General features: G+C 36.1%; 1 long non-coding RNA gene across 1 annotated transcript in view; it reads left to right on the forward strand.

The window, feature by feature from the left end:
• Nucleotides 1-6,141, forward strand: part of LOC106026745 (uncharacterized) — a 43,641-nt gene extending 37,500 nt beyond the window's left edge. Inside the window, exon 6 of the long non-coding RNA XR_010042446.1 lies at nucleotides 5,296-6,141. This is a non-coding gene — a long non-coding RNA (uncharacterized LOC106026745). The remainder of the gene's footprint in view (nucleotides 1-5,295) is intronic.
• Nucleotides 6,142-16,294: the final 10,153 nt, after the last annotated feature.

A 16,294-nucleotide genomic window follows, 5' to 3' on the forward strand; every position in this document is an offset into this window, starting at 1 on the left:
TTTTCATAGAAGATGTCATACAACATGAGGTTGAAAAGCACATGATTTAAATTCAAATAGAAGTGTGTGATTTATTTCTGCACTTAATATCAAAAGAAAAAGCATCAAAGAAACGATTAGGTAAAAAAATGATGATCTTGTAATACTGACACTTACTGTGAGTGGATGCAGTCTCTCATCAAAAATATCCAGGGATCTATTTGCATCTCTGCAAAGAAAAGTTCATCTAAGTCATTTATATCTTAGTTAAGTACCTGGTAAGGGTAGGGGAGCATGGCGAGAGAGGCCTAACCTTCAACATATCAAACAGCTTTACAAATTCTTCTCCTTGATTTTGACCTTAAGACATCTCTTTGTTTAGTGCATCAAGTACTGTGAAGACTTTTCTAAGATAACCAGGCTAAGTTGCCTATAAGTAATGACACTTCCTTACAGGCAATGCTAGTAAACCAGCAGTGCTAGGTATTGAAACCTAGAAGTGTAGTAAATATGAATGAGATTTAGATCTTCAAAGTTTTCTTTTCTTCAGTCCTCTATATTTTCATCATGCATTTGTGTTTCTGTTGTGCTAAAATTGTAGCAGCTTTTGTATAGGGGACCAGTATTTTCATTAAAGTATTATACTGTGTTCCTATAAATCAGTGGTTTGCTGTGGTCTCTGCACCTCTGGAGATTCCTCAGTCTCATTTTCAGGAGGCTCAAGAGCTCAGACTGCTCTTACAATCATGAAGAATTTACTGATTTTTTTGACTGTTGGTCACTTGTTATGCTCGTATAAAGGTAAAAGCAAAACTTGCAATTTCTTAATGTGAACCAAGCCTATGGCACCAAGTTACATCAGAGGTCATTGTATTTTTCATTGCCCCTTGCAGTTTTATTTAAAAACTTTTTTATAATTGCCCATGATGAAACAGCAAAGAATAATGTTGGTCAATCTTGGATCATCTTTTTGGTATTATGAATAAATGAAAAGTTCACATAAAGCATTTCTGCATACTGAAGTATGTTCTCAGAACTTCACTTCTGATTTAGTTGTGAGTTTGACAGTCTTTTTATCATAGAACTTTACTTTTACATGAAACAAGATATATCAATAGAGAACATCGTGGGCCTTCAAGGAAAGTGAAGAAATAGTTGTTGTCAATGTCAAATTCAAGCAGTGAATCTAAAACTTTGAGATTTATGGAAAATGTATACCTTCAAATCTGCCTATGACAGACTCTCAGTATCTCCAAGACTTTTTGCTTAGACTGGTGATGATAATAACAAAAGTGTTCTGGATGTTGTAAAAAATCTGAACTGGTAATTTCAAAGCTCACTGATGTTTATTATGAATCATGTACTGATAAAAGAATTGCTCACTGTGAAAGACACACCATTAAGTGTTATTTTGTAGCAATTTCAGAGACACCATGTAAAATTCCATTATACCTAACTTAAGAAACAAATGGTTGCAGTGTTTGCTGTAAAGTAAAAGACTATCCATAATGATCTGTATTTTAAAAACATATTTATGTCCAAAGATATACAACTATGTGATTGGTTATTCTTCTGATTGTTTCTTACAAAAGATCTGTCGATGAATCAAGAAAAAGGTGAATTTAATTGTGTTCTATTCAGTCAAATGAGGACTTGTACATCAGTGTAAATAGAGATACATTTTTCACCCAATGTAGAAAGGGAACAGAAATGTCAAAGAGTTATAAAAGATAGTTATTTTTGTTATGTGTGTTAACAATGTGGTTTTTAATGGGAGTGATCTTCTCCAACAGTAGACAAGATGAGGGAGAAAGCGACTGGCATCTACTAGGCAGAGGACAGCAGTCCTGTAACACATCCTGCACTGCATAGGACAGCCCCCACAACAAACAGTACCTGGCTTAAAATGTCAGTAGATCCACGATCAAGAAATGCTGTTAACACCTCCTGCCTGCACACACACAGGCACACACAAACACATATGCATTTAACTCTGTTTTAGTTTCTAAACAGAACACATCAAAATAATCTATGGAAGCAAATATCCTTTGTGATCTTTAAGAGAATATTTTTCAACAGACCTAATTGCAATAACAAGAAACCTGAAATGACTTGCTTCCATCTATTACTAAAAGCACAGTACAACCTCTGATGTTTGCAGCCAGGGCCTGATAATATATAGGTATTCTGTAAATTAAGTTGAAGTATAAGGCAAGTTTTTAAGAGCTCACCTGTATTTTATGTGGTAATATACTGCCAACGTCATACTGTGGGAAGGAAAAAAATATATGTAATAACCAAGTTTATTGGTGAAATTGAAGACAAATTTGCAAGGGGAAACTTCTCATAGACTTGTCTTCCAGTTTCAGAACAGTATCATATGGGCACTTGCCCCTGTTTCATTCAACTTGCTTATAGTAGACAGATGTCAAATGTTATGCAATGTGACATCAGGACATCTTCTTTTAACTGTCCATTATTATGTTTTTCTCTGTCATTTGTGTTTCTACCCATATAACCTCTTTCCCTGGACAAATTCTACATATCTGCCCATATACTTAAAACTAAACCACATAATATTTTTTTAAAACTTTGAAGCCCGTGCATTTATTTTAGTTGACTTATTCATTATTCACCTGACCATAATTTTCATTATTTCTCTGAAAGTAAATTATAAAAGTGCTGTATTGCAAAATGAAAATCATTCCTCCAGGGCAAGAAAAAATTTTGTAGTAAATACAAGTGGCCACCAAAGTGATAATACTTCTTTTATGCTGAAAAATCAGTGATAGTAATGCAGCCTACATCTGTACAGTACAATATTCATGGGAAATATTTCCAAATTAGTTTAAATAAAGTATTAATATGCAGACACAACCCTTCAGATAATATGTTGCTGTATCGGTAAATTATGCATAGGTGCTGTTTATTAGGGTACAAAGGGATTCCCTTGAGTGAGTTATATGCTTTGATTTGCTCTCATTGTTTAAAAGGAAGCTTAACATCATCAAGGGAAGACAAACTGAATTTTAAAAGAAGTCCAGAATGTGTTTAAAATTTAAAGTCTCACATCATATGCATCAGGGATGCACATTTTTATAGTATTTCAAACAGGTTATCTCCAAATTGAGTTTAATCACAGACTGACCATCATACATTGAAAAGGTTCACCAAAACTTATTAGAAATTTCATCTAACAACCAACTGTTACAGATAAGGGAGCCAAAGCTTGTCCAAAATCCCACCAAATAGTCAGAAGCAATTCTTTTCCTATATAGTATTCTCTGGATCAGTAGTTCCCAAACTTTCCTGCACACTGGAATCCCCCAAGGAGCTTTACAATGATCCTTAATTCCAACTTGAGACATTATGATTCAGTGGCACAGGGAAGAATTTGGTACAAAGAGTGTTTGACAAGTTCCCCCAGGTGATTCCACTATGCAACAATGTTTGTGAATGACGTACCAGTTAAATGTCACAATCATTGGGCATGCATTATGTACATTACGACAGGTAAACTTCATCCTTGATTTCCTAAAGTGCTATGAGGACCCACGAATCAAAGGTAAGATGAAAGTGGGGAAAATGCATGTGTTTCCAGACATATATTTTGATAAATTTACATAAGTGATTCTAACAAAGTTTATACATTTTATTAAGAACAATTCGGGTAGAGCAAAGTGGCACAATGATTGCCTGGCAAGCACAACATCCTGAGTTTGATTCCTAGTACAAAAAGAAAAAAAGAAAGAAGAATGCACTATTACCCTATGATAAACATCTCAAAGCCTTTAGAGATGCCTAATGGGCCAATGCACTCTAAAAACGAAACCTGAAAACCAAAGGGACATTAGCAATGTTCTATAAACCACCTCAATTCAGAATAGAAATTTTGAACCTGAATTTTGATGTTGGTATTTTAATAAGCTTGAAAGATTCCTATCAGGGCGTTTTCCTCCTGCATCTATGATTATGACCCCATAGGTATGGGAAAGGGTACTGTAGGTAGGGAAAGAATAAAATAGGGGACTCCTTAGGTTTTCTGGCTAATCCTAAATAGAAGGAGTTAAAACTCTCCTGGAAAAATTTCCCTTGGCAATAATGTGAAGGAAAAGGGTAGTGAAAAAACAAAACAAAAAGGCACCAAATGGCTTAGGGGCTTGCGCCCAAAACCAGAGAAAGAGCTGACAAGCAGAGCACAAAGAAAGTCTTGTGCACAGAACCAAGGTAACCTTCCTTTTGTACTTCCAATAGAATTCAGGGAAGCAGACTGGGAAGGAGGAGTGACTAACTCTGGGGGAAAACTTGTGTGTGTTCACACCTATGCACTAGCACACACACATACACATATGTGTTCACTCTAGGGTCAGCATGTTGTCCACTCTAGGAGCACTATATCACTACAATAGACACACACACACATCTCCTTACTAACTCAAATGTAACGATGAATAAGGCATCTCTTTGTCAACCAGCTGTCCACCTTGGAGAAAAGGCCCTCTCAAGGACAAATAGAAGTTACACAAAGCCCTCCAAAGCAATGACATAGGCAAGTGGACCTGGTCCAATACAAATAAATCCCTCGGAACCAAGAGGGCTATGGTAAGTTCTAGGCAGCGCATAGGGTCCTTGGTACACAATAAAGGTATCCAGGAACAAAGGCCTATGGATCTTCCATCTTTTGGGGGCTCCCTGCCCTAACTTTGTCAGGGTGGCTATTTTCTCCCTTTCTATTGAAACATGCTTTCAAAACTTTGTATCTTGAATTTGTTATGGTATTGAGTTTATAATCCAGGTGAGCCGCTCACCCCAGTGCAGTGGTGCTCACACAGCACATGAGGTGACACTGCACATGTATTATGGCAAACATTCAAATGCTGGTAACTGGGGTGTCAACAGAGGAAAAGCGATTCTTTTTTCCAAGGGTCATTTCTAAATTGTTAAAAACTGTAACTCATAGAGAACTATCTTTTCTAGAAATATCCAAATAGAAAGCACCTGTTCTCTTTACATTTAACAGTGTCTTGCATCATCCATGTATACTCTAAAGAGGCACACTTTTCATGGGATTCTTTAGTTGCTAACTCGTGTTCCCTTCTACCATGAGTAGATTAAAATACAAATGGGAAATTCACAGTTAGGCCTTTAAACTCAATATAGATGTTTTGCTCCAATATATGAAAGTGGGCAAGGAAGAGAATAATCATATGGCTGAATTTACCCAACATGGCTGGAATGTTTTAGCAGTAGGGGACCTGTCACTCAGGCCTCTGCAGCATCCCTGTACTCACCATTGTACTATGTTTCTATGATTAGGCTTGCTGAGTGTGCTTTCATCCATCCATATTGAGGAGCAGGAGCTGTACTTCCTCTTATGCTGACAGTAGAAGAAATTGTCACAGTAAGTTAGACTCCCAAATGTTGGGGCTGTTTCCTTGATTAAAATGTCAAGTGACAAACCATGAAGGTATTTCTTACACTGCATGAAAGGTCTGAGAGCAGTGTCATGCATATGGGTCTGCAAATGTTACTGCGGGAGGCTGTTTATTTTCAGGGGTGTTGGAGGAGTAGGTTGTAAAATATAGCCCTTATTATGCTACCTGTTTTCAAATCTGACAAGCGTTTAGTATACATCATTTTATAAATATTATAAAAAGTTTAAAATAAGATTTTGGACTTTTAGCAAGAAAAACAGCTAAGATTTTCTATTTCTACTGTTAGTAACTAGAATAAAATGTAATGCCTTGCATAATATTGACACAGTATTAACAGTATAGTACAACAAACAAAAGCTTAACACTTAATTGATTAACTGACACTAAGTGTGTTAATGTGATAAGACAAATATTTCACAGTCAAAGCACTGTGTCAGGGATGCTCAGTCACTAACAAGCCAGGGCCATAGGTCACCTGGGCCTGTACCCTTACCAAGGATATACAAGTACTATTTGAAGATTCCCTCACATCTAAAATACAGGACAAGAACAACTTTGAGAACTGAACATTCAGTTATTTTCTGGGTGGATTTCCATTACATCACTTTGTGGAAAGCCTCAGACACTCAAGATTACATGTAATTCTCTAAAGCTATCTGACACTTATCAGGACACATTTCTGCCTCATTCATGCTGTTCGCTGCCTGAGAAGCATTTTTCGGTGTTCATGTCCTACAGATTTGATCCCTTCTACATTCTGGAATACTTCTGCCAACAGCTGCATCATAAAACATTTCTCTGAAAGTGTTCCAGTGACAGTGTAAGAGATTGAGCATATTTAATTTTTTCCTCAGCATGGGAAAGACCTTAAAGCATGACCCATTTTGTATACCTATATGACCATTCTGAGATGGTCATATAACTATATGACCATTCTGAGATGGTTAGACAACCTGTCTGGTGATATCAACAACACACAGCACATCTGGGTGAGTACAACTGGTCAACAGGTGAATTCAGGTCAAGAATTTAAGAATGAAACTGTCCATGCCCCATTTTCCCATTTTTAAAGATAACTAGAATAGCAAAAAAATTCAGAAACATTTCTAAGTGATGCTTAATCATAAAATTTAAAAGAAAAAAAAATTTACCACACTAAATGTCTATCATTCTGGCTTATGTATGCCTATAGTACACACAATATATACTGTAACAGACATTATTTTTTGACATACACTTATCTAATATGCAGTAATGTCAATCACTTAACCTTGAAAACAACTTCACTCATGAAATGGAAAGCAATTATTCTTTGCTGTAAGTGAGTAGTAGTAGTCCATTACCATAAAGTTTCAAACAGATTCATGAATTCACACTTAACAACAAAGTTAGGAAGACAAAAATACTTATACTACCAAAGCTGATCTTTTTGGTAATTACAGAACCTGCTGAACATCTGAGAAAAAAAGACCAAAGTGATACCTCTTTTGTCAAAAACTAAAACTGGGGAAGTCTGGAGACAATGAGGTATTCCCATTTTAAAACTGCAATAATAAAAATAAATCGTATTTTAAAAATTAATGTGACATTTACAAAGTATATTCATGCATCATTTTTCTTCCTCTTTAGTTCACTTTGTCCAGCTCAGACTGTCCCAATTTTCTTTCTGTGCTGCCACACTAAAATATATTAATATGTTGAATTATGTAGGTTTCCCCTGACAAATCTCAACCATTAGAGCTACATCCACATGCTCCACCAACCTTCCTCGTAAGTATTTCAAGAACTTTCATCTATTTTTAGTTTTATAAAAAGCCTATCCAGATGAGATGTCACGGCACATGTGTGTGTCTGTGTGTATTTTGTGTGCACAAGTCAGCCAGAACCATGTAACAGTGTGCAACCAGAGAGACAGAAGACATGCAAACAAACTTACACAGTAGTCCAAGTAACCCTAAAAGTCTTAGATATCCAGACACTGAATTATCCTCTCAAAATAATCTCACCACTGAGCAATGAGATAATGAGGGGATCTGTCACCACACTAACAATCAGTGAAAGTTTTGGCAAATGAACACTAAAGCAGAATGTTGTGACACTACCATTACAATGATAATGGAAGACACAGAGTGGAAATAGTCACTGATCAAGGAACTGTGGGTTGGAATCCCTGTGACCTTAGAATCTTTCTAGAGGGCATTTGCATTGGCAGTGGAGTGTTGCTGGTTCTTGTGAAACCTTCAGACCATCTTTTCTATTATACTCCTCCACAATGTTTGGCTTTTTAGTGGTAATCTTTCAGCAAGCAAATTGTCTTTCCATGTTTGTAAGACACAGCTTTACTGGCGCTTTCTTTCTGGACAAACTCAAAACATTTTAAATATTCTTTTGGGCCATTTGCTCTCAACATAGATCTGGATGAAAGCCCTCAACAGTAACCATGCCACTACCTTAACATTGAACTGCCGTGAAATTTCTTCAACCAGGTTAATTTGATTTCAGCCTTTGACAAAGCCTTTGGATATGAGCAAAATGCAAACTAATTTTCTGCAAATGTAACACACACACACACAGACACACATTTTACATTTCCTATTACACTCCCACTAGCGAGTTTTGAAACTGTTTTTTTTTTTCACTTTTAATAAAAAATACACAGCTGGTATCTCTAGCCCTTTCCAAATGATCTTACAAGCCACTTATAAAGGCTTCTGAACCATATGGTCAGGTAGCAGCAGCACAGCAATAAACCCACCACCAGCACCAAACTCTGTGTTAGTTACTTTCTCTTCACTGGGAGAAATCACCTGACATCTACAAGTTAAAGGAATCCTTAATCTATTGGAGATACATACTTTTAAGGGTCCAAGTTAATAGCATTATATGTATTTAATTTAAATACATTTGGTTATTGCTTACACTAGACGTTTCTTCAAACCCTCTAGTGCTTATAGTCTAGAGACTTCTGAGGAGGTCACTGAATCATGGGTGTGTGATATTGAATTAGTTCACTGAATGGTTTAGCATAGTTCTGTGTGGATAATTAGCATAGTTCTGGGTGTGAATGCTGGGCTTAGTGGAGAGAGAAGATGCACCTGGGTTTGGGTGGCACCAACCGAGAGGCTTATAGCCTGAATGAAATAAAAACTGAAAGGAGGAAGAAGTCTTGCTGCTTCTTACCTGCCATTCCATGCAGTGTATGTCCGCTCTCAGGTTCCTCTGCCATGACTTCTTGCTTTGGAGCCAGATGACTGTGGACTAAAACTTCTACAAAATGTGAGCTAAAAGACACCTTACCTCGTTTAACTTGTGGGTGTTGAGTATTTTGTCCCAGCAATAAATAGGTAACTGAGACACACTTACACTTGAACTGCAAGTTTTAATTAAGTTTAAAATGGTGGATTGATTGAACATGCAGCTAGTTCAACTTGCTCCTGAAATATTATTTGAATTAAAGGATAAAATAAATGTTACACATGAGACCTGGAGCCCGAAAGGACATAGTTTTTGATGTGTGAAAACTGTAAGGTAAATACTGTTCACTCACATGGCAAAATATTAGGACACTCAGAGGCACAGAGCACTTTGGCATAAAATGTGAAGCAGAGGCCATGAAAAACCATAGGAAATGAATGTAGAGCCATTGTACACCTGTCCTCCATCTCTGCAGGTGCTATGCAGATATTATATTCTATAGACATTAAACCTTAGAGATATCAAGTACATCATGGCTGAGACCTAGACATTAGTGGAGGAAACACTGTATGATGAACAGTTTCTGGAAAGCAGGCAGCTTTGATTGTATTCCTCAGGTAGAGGGTGAGGAGGTTTTCTCTGATATCAGGCTGTCCAAGAGATTTGGCCCCTAGTTGTTGCCCAAAGCCCTGTGAAGGAAAACCTGATTTCACTGCCAAATTCTCACAGTGGTGCCCACTAGTTAAATGAAAGTTTTGCTCACATACAATATTTCAGTCCAGGGAATGCCAGGGTCACCCATGTATTTCAGGGAATCCTCTGACAAGAGAGATCATTGTAACAGGAACAAAGGAATTTGTGGGAGTGCTAGAAATTCAGGAGCAAATTAGAAGTTTAAAAGTATTTCAATACCAGGTTGAAAAAGTTCAATTCAAGGAATAACTAATGTTTAATCAGAGCCAAAGGAAAAAGTAGAAAATGGAAAGAGGATGGAAATTGGACATTAGTGAAGAAGTACGAGTCTGAAAAACACAATATTTGAATAAACAAAGTATAAGAAAAACTAGAGAAAATATCAAGGACTTTAAAAGAAGAGGGAGTTTTCAGACTTTAAAGACCACTCCAATGAGATGAAAAAGTCAATAACAAACCCTTGTGTTCTTTCAGCATCCCTAAGATAGAGAAGCCTTTAAAAGCTTCCAGAGAAAATAAATAACTTCATGGTACACCTCAAACAGCTAGAAAAAGAAGAGCAAGTCAAGCCCAAAGCCAAAAGAAGAGAGGAAATTATAAAAATCAGAGCACAAATCAATGCAATAGAGACTAAGAAAACAATCCAAAGAATCAACGAATCAAAGAGTTGGTTCTTTGAAAGAATAAATAAAATCGATAAGCCCCTAGCCAACCTTATTTTAAAAAGGGGAGAAAAAGCTCAAATTCATGAATAAGAAATGAAAAAGGAGAAATCACTACAGACCCAATAGAAATACAGAAGATCATCAACACCTATTTCGAAAACCTCTACTCTCAAAAGTTTGATAACACAGAAGAAATAGACAGATTCTTAGAAGCATATGAAGTGCCAAAGCTAGATCAAGAGGATGTAAAACTGTTGAATAACCCAATCTCTGTTAATGAAATTGAAAATGTAATTAAGTCCTTACCCACCAAGAAGAGCCCAGGCCCAGATGGATTCACTGCAGAATTCTACAAGAAATACAAAGAAGACCTAATGCCGACACTCCTCAAACTATTCAATGAAATTGAAAGGGAAGCAATCCTTCCTAAGTCATTCCTGGAAGCAAATATTACTCTAGTACCAAAGCCTGAGAAAGACCCAACTAAAAAAGAGAACTATAGACCGATCTCCCTAATGAACACAGATGCAAAAATCCTCAATAAAATATTGGCAAATAGGATCCAGCAAATCATCAAGAAGATTATACACCATGACCAAGTGGGATTCATCCCAGGAATGCAAGGATGGTTCACCATACGCAAATCAATAAATGTAATCCACCATATCAATAAAGCCAAAAATAAGAATCACATGATCATTTCTATAGATGCAGAAAAAGCCTTCGATAAGGTCCAACATTTATTCATGATAAAAACTTTACAGAAAATTGGAATAGATAGTCTTTACCTCAATATAATAAAGGCCATTTATGACAAACCAACAGCCAGCATCATACTAAATGGCCAAAAATTGAAAGCCTTTACTTTAAAATCAGGCACAAGACAAGGATGTCCTTTATCACCACTCCTATTTAATATAGTACTGGAAGTACTAGCCAGAGCAATTAGGCAAGAGAGAGAAATAAAAGGGGTAAAGATAAGAAAAGAAGAAGTTAAGTTGTCATTGTTTGCAGATGACATGATACTCTAGATAGAAGACCCCCTAAACTCCGTTGAAAGACTCTTAGATACAATAAATAAATTCAGTAATGTGGCTGGATACAAAATCAATACTCAGAAATCAATATCATTCCTATACACAAACAACAAAACCACAGAGAGGGAAATAAGGGAAACTGGACTATTCACATTAGCAAGCAAAAAAATGAAATATTTAGGAATTACTCTTACGAAAGAAGTGAAAGACTTATACAGTGAAAACTATAATACACTGAAAAAGGAAATTGAAGATGATCTCAGAAAATGGAAAGACATCCCTTGCTCATGGATAGAAAGAACAAACATTGTGAAGATGGCCATTCTCCCAAAACTCTTATACAGATTCAATGCAATCCCAATAGAAATACCATCAACATACCTTATAGATCTAGAGAAATCACTCCTAAATTTCATCTGGAACCAGAAGAGACCTAGAATCGCAAAGGCAATTCTAAGCAGCAAAGACAAAGCAGGAGGCATCACAATCCCTGACTTGAAATTATACTACAAAGCAACAGTAGTAAAATCAACATGGTATTGGAATCAAAACAGAGCTGAAGTTCAATGGAATAGATTAGAAGATACAACCACAACTACAAACACACTCAACCACCTTATCTTTGATAAAGGAGCCAAGCAGGTTCACTGGAAGAACGACAGTCTCTTTAATAAATGGTGCTGGAAAAACTGGCTCTCCATTTGCCGAAAACTAAAGCTAGACCCATGTCTATCACCATGTACTAAATTAAAATCTAAATGGGTCAAAAATCTGAATATTAAAACAGAAACACTAAATCTATTGGAAGACAAATTTGTTAGAAACCTTGGAGACATAGGAGTAGGTAAAGAATTCATGAACAGGACTCAAACCGCACTGGAAATACTTCCCAGAATCAATAACTGGGACCACTTCTTATTAAAAAGTTTCTGCATGTCAAAAGAAATCTCCAGCATAGTGAAAAGAAAACCCACAAACTGGGAAAAGATTTTAGTGAACTCTCTCTCAGACAAGGGACTCTTGTCTAAAACATATAAAGAATTTAAAAAAACTCAGACCTCCAAAATTCAAAGATCCAATCCAGAAATGGGCATCTGAGATGAATATGCAATTCTCAGATGAAGAAATGCAAATGGCAAATAAATACATGAAAAAATGCTCATCATCATTGGTCATTAGAGAAATGCAAATTAAAACCACACTGAGATACCATCTCACTCCTGAAATAATGGCCAGGATCAAGAAAACCAACAACAAATGCTGGAGAGGCTGTGGGGAAAAAAGAACTCTCCTGCACTGTTGGTGGGAGTGTAGACTGGTACAGCCTTTGTGGAGATCTGTCTGGAGATTTCTCAAAAAGTTGGGATTGGAAATCCCATTTATTCCAGCTATTCCACTTCTAGCCATATTCCCAGAAGAACTGAAAGCATCATACCACAGTGATTTGTGTGCACCTATGTTTATAGCAGCACAATTTGTAATCGCCAGATCTTGGAAACAACCCAAGTGTCCATCAACTGAGGAATGGATAAAAAAGTTGTGGTATTTCTATACAATGCAGTATTATTCAGCTATAAAGAAGGATCACATTGAGATATTTATCAATAAATGGGTGCAGCTTGAGACCATACTCATAAGTGAAATAAATCAATCTCGCATGTATGAATACTGAATAGTTTCCCTAATGTAAGTAATGATTCAAATATATAAAAATATGTGGTAATCATGATTCCCCATTATGTGGCCTTGAAGCCTTATAAAATTTTCACTTATTAATTAGAAAGGCTTTATTCTGGGCTTCTTGATATGGAAATATTTGAAGCTATAGTATATGAAGTTTTATCCAAATATTTCAAGGAAAAAGACAGACACTATGGTAACTACTATTAAATCGGGTTATTTGGTGATGAAGCACAAGGTTGCTGAAACAGTCATGCTTTCACCTCTATTGTTATATTGTTATGTCCTGTTTTAACTCAATCTCTCCCTTATTCTTTAAAAAAAATTATTTAGTTATTTCCTATGTTTATTTTAATTAAGGGGAAAATTAAAAAATTAGAATATATAATAGTAACTCTTTTTGATTTCCTATTAACTTGTTTTGAAGTCCTGTAATACTCCCACGGTCTTGTTTTGACTGACTAGACTCTGTTCCATTCTGTGCGATAGTATCAAGTTTGAGGGTATAGGCAACTAGTTTGAAGGCAATAAGATTCACTAAGATGCCCATTCTGGTTTGACTATTGTCTCCTTTGGAAGTCCTGTAATGTTTACAATGCCTCAGTTTTATTGGTCTTATTCTCTATTGTTTTGTCCAACTTTGTAATATCTAATGAGATAGACAATTCTTTTTAAGGAAACAAGAGACAACGTTGATAACCATTGTTGATAACCTTGTACTCTGTTTTACACCATGTGCTATGTCTATCCTTGGTTTTGACTGACGGCTTTGTTTTGCCATATTTGACTTTATTCTCTCCCCCCCCAAAAGTAATAACAACTAAGGAGTAATAAAATCCAAAATGTGTAAATTTTGTTGTAAAAAAGAGAGGGAGGAAAAAAAAAGAGCTCTAACGGATATAAAGCAAGTGTGTTTAGGGGTTTTAAATAGCTGACTATATTAATGTTTTTGGATCATTGAACACAGCTGTTTTCAGTCTCTATGTTTGAATGTCCACTTTGTATTCTATGATACTGTGATTTGAGCAGCTATTTCCAGGATGATAATATGTAATCTATTAACAGGTGATTTCGTACTGTTACATTTTTTTTTTGTAGTTCTGTATTATGTGTAACCTTACACCGCTTTGTTTTGTTTTGTGTTTTTCTCTTTTTCCTCTTAAATAAAATTTAAAAAAATAAATAAATAAAAAATAAAAGCTTCCAGAGAAGGGGGGGGTGGCTATAGCTGGTTATTTATGAGGTATATAATATGGGGACAACGGAGTTAAGAGCAACGCTAGAAATGAGAAGAGCTTTGTGAAAACTGGCATCAACCTGCAAATCTAGGTTTTATTAACAACTATATTTTCCTTTACAGTCTGGCTCCTTAAAATTACCCACATGCCCTTTCACAGGAGAAAGTTTTCCAGTAGAACAGGGGAGCACAAGACAGAGGAAACAAAAGAATCTCGGACAGTGAGGACACACGCACAGAGCCCTGTGGAAGACAGATTTCAAGGAGCTATTCCAGGGACAGTGAAGCAGCAGGCCTAAGGACAAGCCTGTCCCTCTAAGGTAGGAAAGCCTGTGAGGGCGGCCTCTGGGAGAAAACGGAAGCAAGGCTGTGTTAGAATGTGAACAATGTCCTGGCAGGCATGTGACTAATGTTACAGCATTGCGGGATTGTTGTTAAGAGAACTGTCCCATTAAGAATAGAAAATTGACCTCCCTCAAAGAGGAAGAACGTGAAAACAGAAAGAGCCCTGGGTTACTTATCTGACTTGCTTTTGTGAACTAATGCTCCTTAGGGATCATCCAGCAGCAGTGCAGAGCTGTGTACATTTCAGAAATACTTTAGACAAAGAATTAAATTGTACAAAGAGGCAGAACAGTGTGACTGTTATTACATAACCTAGCAGTAAACAGTAGTCATAAATGATAATTAGTTATTTAGCTTAAAATATATGATCTAAATAAATATAAAAAACAAAAATAAAACTGTATGATGCATCTGAAGGAAATTGGGGAGAATAAAGTCATGGCAGAAAGAGGAAGCTAAGCATTTACCTGTTATGATGGAAAACAACGGACAGTGCTAAAGACTGATGTGTTAAATAGTTTATTTTGATTTTTAAAAAGATTAACAATTAAAGCCAAATATCTCATACAAACCTTTAACACTGTGCCCTTATTACCACAATGGAACTTAAATATCAGAAACCCTTAAAACTGGAAATTACTAACTCAAAGACTTTGTGAAGTAAATTTAAAACATCTCAGGAAAATACAAGATACCTTAAAAATGCAGAAAAGGAAGTCTATGGTAACAGACTGGCTCCTCATTGTATTTGTTTAGAAATCATGGCAGAAACAATTAGATTTACTCAATTTCTTATCAATGATTTACTTACATGCTTGAGATGGGTGTTGTTCCTCTGGTCATGCACTAAGAATAAGAAAAACAAATAAACCTAGTTAAACTATTGTAATACAAATGCCTTAGAAAAGTACATTGAACTGGTTACAAAATATCTGATGGATTATAAATATACAGAATATACAAAATGAATATTTTACTTTTAAAAGTAAATCATCTAGTGCTGGGGATATAGCTCAGTGGCACAGTGCCTGCCTGGCAAGCACAAGGTAGTGAGTTAGAACTGGGTACCAAAATGAGGCAATTATCTGCCAAGACAAGTTTGATAAAGAACCAAATATTTATTTATACCTTCTGTTTACCCTAAAAAATGACAGACTGTCCTTACATGAAAGAAAATTGTAAAACTGGATCCTAGATGAACGTTAGCTAATAGAAAAAAGTAAACTTATTTCGTGTCTCTCCTTTTACCAGACTTTCCTGAGTAATTACACAGTACTTTGTAACTGTATATTGCTTTACAGCTTAATTACAAATATCTAATAGCAGACAGCTCTATGAACAAGTTTCTGGTTAGGCACTCACTATTCTCTTTCTGCTCTAGAATTCATAACCTACTAAGTTAATGCAGATGTTACTAAAAATATCAGTGATTCTTTAGACAACTGTAAATTAATCAACCTGAAATATCAACCTTGAAATGAATGTGCTAACCTAACTGAACACCCTCTCAATAGCACACAATTCATTCTGGCCTAATGAAGTACATAAAGCAAACACTCCAGAGTTACATGGGCCACCGCAGCATTTCCCATACTGTTTCCTCTAAAGCTGGAAACCTGCATATTCCTTTCCCCTGAAGAGAGGAGTGCTGATCTGTTTGTATTTTATCCCACACTCTACATGTGAGAGGCACATATATCTCCTGAAGAAATGGAAAAACACAGCAATGCTAACCAGAAATGACCAGCTCAAAAAAGAAAATTGTACAGAAGTGGAAATATAGATAAGAATCCCCATTTTTCATGGTGCTGCATTTTTCTAAGTATTACAGGGGTTTCATTCCTTAAATTCTTACTCTTGTAATCAACTGGAAAATTTTGTCATATATCAGACCTTTAACAACACAATAAAATGACAGCAACAACAACAACAAAGGCAATTTATCCAAACATGAAGAAGAGAAGTTAGGTTTCACAAAGTCCCGCAAATCTGATCCTCACTCTGGAGTAAGCAGGACACAATGATTTA

Source organism: Cavia porcellus, unplaced genomic scaffold, assembly GCF_034190915.1.
Source record: "Cavia porcellus strain 051 isolate PalLab524CR breed Dunkin Hartley unplaced genomic scaffold, mCavPor4.1 scaffold_23, whole genome shotgun sequence".
Classification (NCBI taxonomy): domain Eukaryota; kingdom Metazoa; phylum Chordata; class Mammalia; order Rodentia; family Caviidae; genus Cavia; species Cavia porcellus.